We start from the raw sequence: 10,490 nt of genomic DNA, 5'->3' as shown, positions 1-10,490 counted from the left end.
TTTTTTTTTTCCGATTGATTTTTGGAATTGTTTTTAAAGTTATTGAATGGTTTATAAAGGTTTTATAGTGGTTTTTTTTAATATTTTTAAGTAAAAAATGATTGGCAAATAAAATTTTAGGCAAAACAAATTAGCTTCCTCAATTTTACAGCTACTTATTTGGTGGTCGAGCTCCAGGCATCAAACAACCTACCACTTCCACTTGTATCCTTTTGTTTTCAAGACAACATGGGATAGACAATACAAAATTAAAAAAAAGAAGTACATGGAAAATGCCCAAAAAAATATCTAGGTTGAAAGGCTCACGTGTCTAGGATCTGTTTTAGAGGACTATGAATGCTAGTCCATTTCATCCAAGCTTACATGTTTGGCCTTTTTGTAAGTCTTTCAAAAAAAATTTTCAATTTAATTCTTAAATTAAAACACACACACATATATAATAAAGGTAGTAGAATTCATGACTAGAGTCATAAATTTGATAAAGTGGGTCATAAAACTTGCATTGATCCATTACATTTTCGTCTCAATATTTTTTTAAGAAAGATACCGAATTAAAAAAAAATTAAAGCATTTGATTTATTTTGAATTGGTCTTCATGATATAATTGTTTTAGTTTATGTAGGGTCAGTTTGTTTCAAGTTATTTTTTTACAAGATTATCATGATTTCATTAACTAGATTACATATTTAGTAAGTTAATATAGGTTGATTTAGGTAAATTAAATATGCAACAATGTCAATATTTAAAAAATTTATATATATATATATCATCTTGATTTTTTTTCTTCATATTTTTTTTCCTTTCCAACTTTATCATTTTAATTTTTAATTTTTTGCATCATATATTTAGGTAAAAAGAGATTATAAGAAAAATTATTAAATATAGTGGAATCCTTGACCTATATTGTATTTCTTTTCAAAAAAATGCCATATTGAATATTTTTAAGTATTTATTTAATTTTGAATTAGTCTTTATGATATCTTGAATTATTTTCTAAAAATCCAAATTACAATATTACCACATCCAAGTTTTCTTTGAATCCCTATTCTTTAGTTATTTTCTTTGATTTTATTTTTTACGCGACTTACAGCATAATGTGTGAAGATGGCTTGTTATACTAACAACTAAAAAAAGTTGAGAGATGGTTTTATTATTCACATGAAAAATGAACCAGGTTAATATGTTTTCTCAATTATTTTGAATCAAATTCATGTTGTATCTCAATCAAAGAATTTAGGAGGGATTGTTTTATTTTAAACTATTATACCAAATTTAATAACAATAAAAACAAAATAACTTAATGATCTAAATGTATTTTTTTAAGTTTGAAAGAATGAATTTATATCCGATTTATAACAAAAACTCAAGTGAAATTTCTAGATGGCCTCCACTTATCAATCCAATAAAAAAAAAATTAAGAGTATAAAATATTGGAGTTATGTGATTATAATGATAATTAAAAATATATATAATTATTAATTTTAAAATTTATAAAATTAACAGGCATATTAATATAAATATTTATATTAATAAAAAATAAAAAAAACAATTCCAAGAGCACTCCGATCTTGACCTTGTTTAGAAATTTCCATGATCGAAAGGCGTGGAAAATTTCCGAGACCAGCCAATGTACGCTTAGAGCTCTCTTTAGTTGCCCTGCACCTTACGTTCTGCATTTATGTGTTTTTGTTTATTGGATCTCAAAACATGGACATGGAAGACAGGTAACCTAAAGCAAACCAACCAAATTTAGAGGGAAATCTGGTTCTGAGTTGACGATTAAGAATCTTAGGTAATTCTTGATTATAATTAGCTAATTACTATAAAAACTATACCTTAATTTATCTAAAAAACAGGTTAAACTCACTCTTAAACATGGTTTTTTAGCACTTGCCCTGCGTTGTGTTGTCTGGTCCACGCATAGCAAACATGATATCGAAGTCCAAGTCTTCCCTGTAATTGTCAAGGAGTTGTTCCCATGTCATTTGTGACTTCGGAGTAGTCAAGGGTTTTAAATTATTGAATCTAGAAAGAGCCCTCATGGTGGAGCTCCAATTTTGCTTGACCAAACCCTTTTCTCCTCATCATTTTATCTGACAAATGCGAGAAGTTAAGCGGAAAATCAACGAAATTTCTATTCACTATCATAATTTGGAATCAAATGGGGAATATTAGGCCGGATTCTAAGGCGCATGTTTCATGAAAAATTATATCTTTTGCTTAATTTTAATACTCTTTTTAAGTTTTTGGATGTTTTTGATATAAAAAATAATTTTAAAAAATAAAAAAAATATATTATTTTTATATAAAAAATATTATTTTTATATAAAAAAATATTTTAAACTCTGAATTATATGTAATATAAGCTCTACGAGGGAATTAAATTAAATATATGTTTGTTTGGAATTTTAGTGATAATTATTTTTTAAAGTATTTTTTGTGTTGAAATACATCAAAATAATTTTTTTTATTTTTTACAATTATTTTTAAAATCAACGGTATTAAACAATCTAAAACACATAAAAAATTAATTTTTAATTAAAAAAATTAAATTTTTGATAAGCCTCGTTCTCAAATAGAACTGGAAAAGAACATCTTCTACCGGCAGCAAGGAATATCAGAATGGTGTGTAAAGATGAGTTACCCTCTTTGCACTCCTAGTTAAAAATAGATTGCGATTATGGCATGATTAGAATAAGGAGAAACTAAAAAGAGCAACAAATATTCCATTCTTTTGGCTTGCCACTAGCATAGAATAGCAAGCATGCATCGCAAAAGGAGAAGAAAAGGAGAAGGCGTTTTTTTTCCCTGTTGAAATACTTGGATTGATTTGATGGGTTTGTAAAGTTTGAATCTTTTGATTGTGTTAATCAAGTTCTCTTCTGGGTTTACTTTGTGAGTCCATGTTCTAACTAATGAAATGATTTTAATTTTCCTGTTTTTGAAATGAAATATATAAAGGAACTGCTTATACCTATCTTGTGAATCTGTTAAGGGAGACTATTTGATGATGGAGATGAAAATAACATGAATATCAAATGTTAAAAAAGAAAACCAGTAATTTTTTCTTATAAAAAAGAGAGAACATGGATGTTTAATTCTATGTCGGCGCTAAATTTTTGTACAGCCTTATTGGGCTCGGAATAAAGTTTCACTATTCTGGTAGATAAGCCTAGCTAGTGGGGATTTTTTTTTTGCGGTGAATTTGGCTATTGGATTTATGGTAAGAATTTATGAATTCAACAGGCATTGTTTGTTTTTCTAGTCAGTTTAACATGTAATATGTGTTGGCGATTTCTTATTGATGCGCGGGACTAACGATTTCAACTGTTTGACAATATTACTGCCTGTGCTCTTTGGCACAGAAGCTGCATTTCAGAAACACTACACCCAGTGAATTTGACTTGTTTCACTTGCGTGTTGAGTGATTTAGTAGGCTGACTTTAACCGCTTTGAACTTTGTGGGTTTTGGTCTTGTGCAGGTTCTGGAGATGGATGAAGCAAAGAAACCTGAAGTGCATATGACATCAGCTGCGGCATTTGTGGAGGGGGGAATCCAGGACTCATGTGATGATGCATGCAGCATTTGCCTCGAAGAGTTTTGTGAAAGTGATCCCTCAACGGTAATAGTTTTTGTCATGTTTGTTTCATCTGCCTCTTTAACCTTAATGCACACATGGAATCCTATAAAAAAAAATTATTTATATATTATGTGCTTATTTTGTGTCCTAAATTGTGTTGTCTCTTGCTTGGCAGGTGACTAATTGCAAGCATGAGTTCCATCTTCAGTGCATCCTTGAATGGTATGGTGAAATATGTTTCAATCAATTCTTTCTTCCCTTTTCCCTTTTCCCTTTCTGATTCTTCTAACTTTTTCAAAACATATTTGCTTGCTTTGTGTGGTTTTCCTTTCTTATTTTAGGTTCAACTTATATGGACATTTAAATCGATGCTTATAGATGGGTCAGTGGTAGGTTTGGTTGGAGATAGTTTTAAGGACATATATTGAAGTCTCTGGGATGAAATTAGATACAGAGAGGGGTTATTGTGATTTGGAAAGAACAAAGATCTGCTAATTAAGTTTGCCTGACATGAATCTCAAAATACATTTTAACTTTGATTTGACTATACTTTCTTCCCTCCTTATGCGATGTCAGAAATGGTCTGTTCTGTGTCCAATTAATCTAATAGGGATTTTTAATATCCCCTGATTTGTTCTGTATTGCTGCTGTTGTTTGTCACTGTCATCTACTAGGTTTACATGTGCAGTTCTCTTCCTTTTATTCTTTGCTTGGTGAAGCCTTTGTTGGAGCAGTGTTTTCTTATGCAATGTTGTTCTCATCTGTAGAGAGAACATGGAGAGTTGAATTTGTTTTTAGTTCAGTATTTGATCTTTAATCCTAGCATTTCTAACACTGTTGAAAAGTCAGTGGTGCCTGCTTTCCTACAACTCAACCCAAGTAAATGTTGATTCCAAACTGGTTGGTCTTTCATTACTGCCTACTGTCTAAGTTGATGGTACCTATTTTACTAAGCAAACAAGTCTACAATTTCAAAAGTGTAAATATCTCTGTGGTGTTCTGTTTTTTCTTCTTCTTTTTTTTCTTAAATAATTTGCAACTAGTCGCTATCTTAGTTCATTGAGAAATCAAAATTGCGCGAGTTTTACCTAGTCTTGTCTACACAATAGGCTATTTGTCAATGGTTAACAGATGCAAATCATTGTGGTGTGACGGTTGAGTTAAAGAAGGAAGAAAGAATCTGATAATATTTCACTAATTGTTATTTGTAGGTGTCAGAGAAGCTCTGAGTGTCCCATGTGTTTGCAATCCATTAGTCTTAAAGATCCCACCAGGTTGGTTTCGCTTGTTAATTATTTTGATATTTTTATGTGATTATTTGTTCAATTACATTTCTGAGTCGTTTTCATGTTGCTGCAGTCAAGAATTGTTTGAGGCTGTAGAACGGGAGAGGAAAATCAGGGCTGCTCCTTCAAGAAATGCTACTATTTTTCATCATCCTACACTTGGGGATTTCGAGTTGCAGCATGTCTGTTTCCTATCATTGCTGAAATCCTGTGTTTGTTACTTTTTGGTTAATACATTACAAGCTGTATTCAGGAGATTAAACCTGACATAACTTTTGCTTTGTGCTCACTTCTGTTGGGGATGAACCACCACAACAAGCCTTACAATCCCCTTCTATTTTAACTGATCAAAGTTCCTCTGCATCTGGATCCACAGCGATGCCTGCAAATAATCAAGGAGTTTCCTTTAATAATAGGTATCAATTGTTTTCTTTTGTAATCTATTTATGATTATTTTTTTTTGCATGTACAAGTCTTTTCATGCACTTCAGTTTGCTATATAAACATGCATGAATTGAATATTCTATCCTTCTATTTTGAGCAGGAGCGCTTCTAGCCTGTCTTCACTGCCAAATCAAGATAGAGCCGGACCATCAGAATTCCAGTCATTTTCAGAGTCTCTAAAATCTAGGCTTAATGCAGTTTCAATGAGGTATAATATGTAAAGTTTACACTGCATTCCAGTATTCCTTTGTTTGAAATTTAGTATTTTATCATTTAGTAGCTTCTAGTTTACTGTCAACGTTTGTTGTCCTTAAGGTACAAAGAGTCAATTTCAAGAAGTACAAGAGGGTGGAAGGAGAGGCTGTTTTCTCGTAACAGTTCAATGTCTGATATCAGCTCTGATGTTCGAAGAGAAGTGAATGCAGGAATTGCAACTGTATCTCGTATGATGGAGCGCCTTGAAACCAGAGATAACAGTGGAGACAACCAAGTTTCTGTGTCAAATCATTTGACTGATCGCTCCAATGTGGAGAGGAGCAACCAGAATAATGCTGTGACTCACATGGAGAGCCCATTAAATGAAGGAAGTACACCAGCTGCTTGTGCTGCAAGTTCAGCATCTACTTAAGTTAAAGAGTTTCTTCAGAAATTACATCTGTCCTCGGCATTTCATCTTTAAAGGTGAGTCATGATTTTGGTTTAAATTTCATTTTTAAAGTAACTAGTTTACTGACGAGCCATTAGATGCCACCATATCTGTATTTCTTTTCCCTTTTTCACTACTTTTAATTAGGAGGAGCTTCCAATCTCTTTGTTGAGTGCACAGCTTACACCCAAAATTAATGGTCATTTGATGCTTTGAATGTTCCATACAAGTTTGCTTAGTTGATCCCATTCATCTCTACACTATTTTATCTAGACATGTTGATATATCCTATTGCATGATATTTCTTTGACTCTACAGTGTTCATCTACTTGGCTGTGGATGTAATTCATCACTATGTTTCCCTATTCTGTGGTACTTAGTGTGTGAGAATTATCAAGAGACGGTCATTCCACACTTGTTGTTGACGGGAATATTATATTAAGGGCAAGGCAACCAACCTTTTCTAAGTGTCTTGGCCTCGGTGCACATCATATGAGCTACTTCAAGATATTTAATATTTAACCTGAGTTCGATTTCAGTTTTCAGGTTGTGACCTCTTTCACTCCAAATATGACATGCTGAGGAGAAGATGCTGTGTATCACAAAGCAGAGGATGAGCTTTCACCTGAAATTGAATAAAAAGGTAAGAAAGAGTAAGTCTTTAGAAACAACTTCCATGTGGACAGATATACATTGGGTATATGTATGTAAATTTGTTTTGTAACCCAGATTTGTTTCAAAGCTAAAGCCAGAACATCCCACGCGGAAATTGTATTCGAGCTATATGTATTATGCCTGGATGGTTGGATTTTCGTACAAGCAGAACACTAATACATCTATCTAATCATGCATTGAAATGTTAGAACCCAGGCCTTTTAAAGGAAAATTACTGGTTTGCATGTATTCTATGACGATTTGTTGCTCTGCACTGCACAGACCATCATCCCATTTTGGAAATGAGTTCGTGGGATCATGGCGGTAAGACGAAGTAAGGATTTGCCGGTCCACACCATTCAATTTGCTGTAGGGACTTGTTCTCTGGGAGTTAATGATGACTTTATCCGGAATTAACTGAAAATGGTGCAAATTTAGCCGTGAACAATTTCGAGCTTAGTTTATGGTCATGACCCAAGAGATACTGTCATCCCTGTTTTCATCTCTCTTTTTTTGGGTAAAAAGGAATAAAAATTAGCCCTCCATTTTGGTCACTTTTGGTTTATAAAATGTGATAGGAAATTCGTCGGTGAGATCGAGATTTTTTGGTCAATTTAATCTATTTTTTAAAAATAACAAAAACAATGTGCTAAAAAAAGTGCTGGTGTTCTTGATATATTAATGGATTCTCTCATTTAGTTGAGGCAAGGATGCTGACTACCTCCACTCTTCCAAGAAGAATCCTATCAACAATCCAATCCCAATTCAAATGTGGGGATGGCTGTACCTGTCTCCCAAATAGAATCCGATGACATGGGGCCCTTCAACTTTTTTAACTATGGATTTTAAAATAAATAAATAAATAAATGTAATAATATATTTGTTTTCAAGCTTTCCAAGAATGTTCTCATTGGATTAAATTGGACTTTCCAAGAATGTTCTCGTTTGAATATAGAATATATATATTAAATGACTTCAAAACTTGTATTGAAGAAATATTATGTTATCCTTTTAAATTGGAGTATTTAAATTAAAATTTTTTTATCACATATTCAAAAAATATAGCTTTTTTCTTGTGAAGATAGACTATATATAAAAAAAAAGCTTCAAATTCTACAATGAAAAAATAATTTTTTTCTTAAAGATATAGAATATATATATTAAAGGGTTTTAAATTTCACATTAAAAAAATATAATTTTTTTTCTTCTAAACATAAAGTATATATATTAAAGGGTTTCAAATCTCATATTAAAAAAACAACTTTTTTCTTTAGGAATATAGAGTATATATATTAAAGGGCTTCAAATCTTACATAAAAAGATACTATATTATCTTTTTAAGTTGAAGTATTTAAACCAAAAGATTTTTTAATTCATATTAAAAAAATATAACTTTTTTTATTATGAACATAAAATATATATATATATATGAAAAAGTTTTAAATTTTATATTAAAAAAACAAAATATTTTTCTAATATTTATAGAGTGAATTTTAAAATGTGTTTATAACCAACTGAAAAAAGGAAAAGTATAAGAGAAAAACCACATTTGGAAAACAAAGGTCTCGTCTAGGTTCACTCGGGTCATGAATCAACCGGTTTTTGCCTAGTTATTGCATCGACTAATTTTTTAATAAACCTGAAGCAATCTAGCCATTAATTTGATAAGATTCCAGCTCGATTCATCAGGCTAGGTTAGGTTAAATAATTATGCAAAAAGGTGCTAAAATTTGATTATATTAAACAAATATGGTGTTTGGCACAATTTCTATTTCTATTTTTATATGCTTTTTAAAAATATTTTTTGTTTAAAAAAATTAAATTGATATGTTTTAGTAATTTTTAATAGTTTTAATATATTGATGTCAAAAATAAAAAACAAAAAAACAATTATTTTAATATATTTATAAACAAAAAACTATTTCCAAAGATACTTTGCATCACAATCTCAAACATCCAAAAAATAAGGTTTTTTCTTTTTAAAAACAACACAATAAAATTAAAATTTTAACATAATAATATTATTTGAAAAAAATTCAATAATATAGCATGGTTTTACTTTGTTATGATTTTAAAAAAATAATATTTAAATGATATTATATTTCACAACTGTTGTGATATTTAAATTAATATCAAAGTTAAGAACCATAATAAAATTTTAATTAATATTACAATTTACAATCAAGACATCAGTTACATAAATATATATAAATATACACACACACTTTGTCACAATAAAATGAGACTACTGAGAAAAATACTAATCACCTTTTGACTCCCCCCCCAAATATTATTTTTGCTCGATGCTCCCTGTGAGCTATTTCTGCTTCATTTTGTTTCGTGGCCACTCGAATGAAACGAACAGCACTGTAGATACAAATAGATGGCCTGTATTTTCTAGAAAAGGCATGCTCGCCCTTAATTCTTGTAATCAACCTCTCCAGGGTGGGTAATAAAATTCAATAATGATGCAGAATTTTCTCAGATTAAGCGTCTGTTTGTTTTGTATTTTAAAAGTATTTTTAAAAAAAAATTAAAATTTTTTAATTTTTTTATTAACTTTAAATTAATATGTTTTTAGTGTTTTCAAATTATTTTAATATACTAATATTAAAAATAATTTTTAAAAAATAAAATATTATCATTAACATATATTTTAATATAAAAAACTATTTAAAAAACAATACCAATAACACTTCTGAACAGATTATAAATGAAAGTGAAATTACCCATTCCCAAAAATCAAGGGAGCCTTTGACAACCAGCACCTTTTTGTCAAACGCTCCCTTGATTTTTTGAAATGGGCACCTAGCATGATATCAAGAATAGGTTTTTTGAGCAAACCAAAGCTTGGCCTAGTGGTAGAAGGGACTTGTCTCCTTCCACTGCATCTGGGTTCGAGCCTTGGCGTGCACGCCTGTCACCCCCGCGGTGCCTTACATGCCTACTGGGTTTGCAGGGTATTCAGTGGGCCGTGAGGATTAGTCGTGGTGCGCGCAAGCTGGCCCGGATATCCCACGTAAATCAAAAAAAAAAAAAAATAGGTTCTTTGACAGCCAGGGCTAGCTATCTTCGAGCTCTTTTAAATTTATTAAAAATTTATATACTTATTAATTTTAAAATATAAAAGGTTAGTATAATTTAAATATCTATATTAATAAAAAAAATAGGTTGATTGAGAATTCAAGAGGTTGATATCTTGTCTGAGTATAGGTTCCTGAGCTGTGGTCGTTAATATAATAATTATTAAAAATTTGATTATTAATTTTAAAATTTATAAAATTAAACCAAATACTCGTTTTAATAAAAATAAATAAATAATAAATAAGATGAGGAACAAAAAAGGGCTGCGAAGAATCAAAAGATGAGAATTTTAGCAGAGAAAAACAAAACGGGAAGTAGACATGTGAAGAAGTCAGCTGAGAGTGACGTGCAATCTGCCAGCAGGCGAGCCGTCGCAGTGTCCAGAGACTACGCTCACGCATGGAAGCGCGCGTAGAGGTGTGGAGAGAGAAAGCTTGGCGTAGAAATGATGGCATGAACTCATGACCAGACAGGGTCACCGACACTTTGCTTTTAACCTTACTTCTACTGTCGTAACTACGCACGTGAATTGCTCAGATTCTCTCGCCTCGTGAATCCCCGCAATCACATGTTACTTATTTCATTTTTTTCATTTTTCATTTTATGACCACATTCGTCTCTCGTGTGGTGTTAGAATTTTTGAAGATTTTTTAATAAAATTAGTAGTGTTTAAGAAAAACATTTTGTGAAATAACACTTTTTTTTAAAATAACATAAGACTGAAAGTTGTCACTAATTAAAAAAAATTATATTTCAAAAAGAATTGTAAAATAAATTCCATAAATTACAATACAA

General features: G+C 31.0%; 1 pseudogene; it reads left to right on the top strand.

The window, feature by feature from the left end:
• The first annotated feature begins 3,456 nt into the window (after window positions 1-3,456).
• On the top strand, window positions 3,457-6,869 carry LOC105119395 (E3 ubiquitin-protein ligase RHF2A-like; annotated as a pseudogene).
• The last annotated feature ends 3,621 nt before the right edge of the window (window positions 6,870-10,490 follow it).

This window comes from Populus euphratica, unplaced genomic scaffold (genome assembly GCF_000495115.2).
Source record: "Populus euphratica unplaced genomic scaffold, PopEup_1.0 scaffold2871.1, whole genome shotgun sequence".
NCBI classification, from domain to species: domain Eukaryota; kingdom Viridiplantae; phylum Streptophyta; class Magnoliopsida; order Malpighiales; family Salicaceae; genus Populus; species Populus euphratica.
Note: the sequence above shows the minus strand (reverse complement) of the source record. Positions and strands in the feature narration are given on the sequence as shown.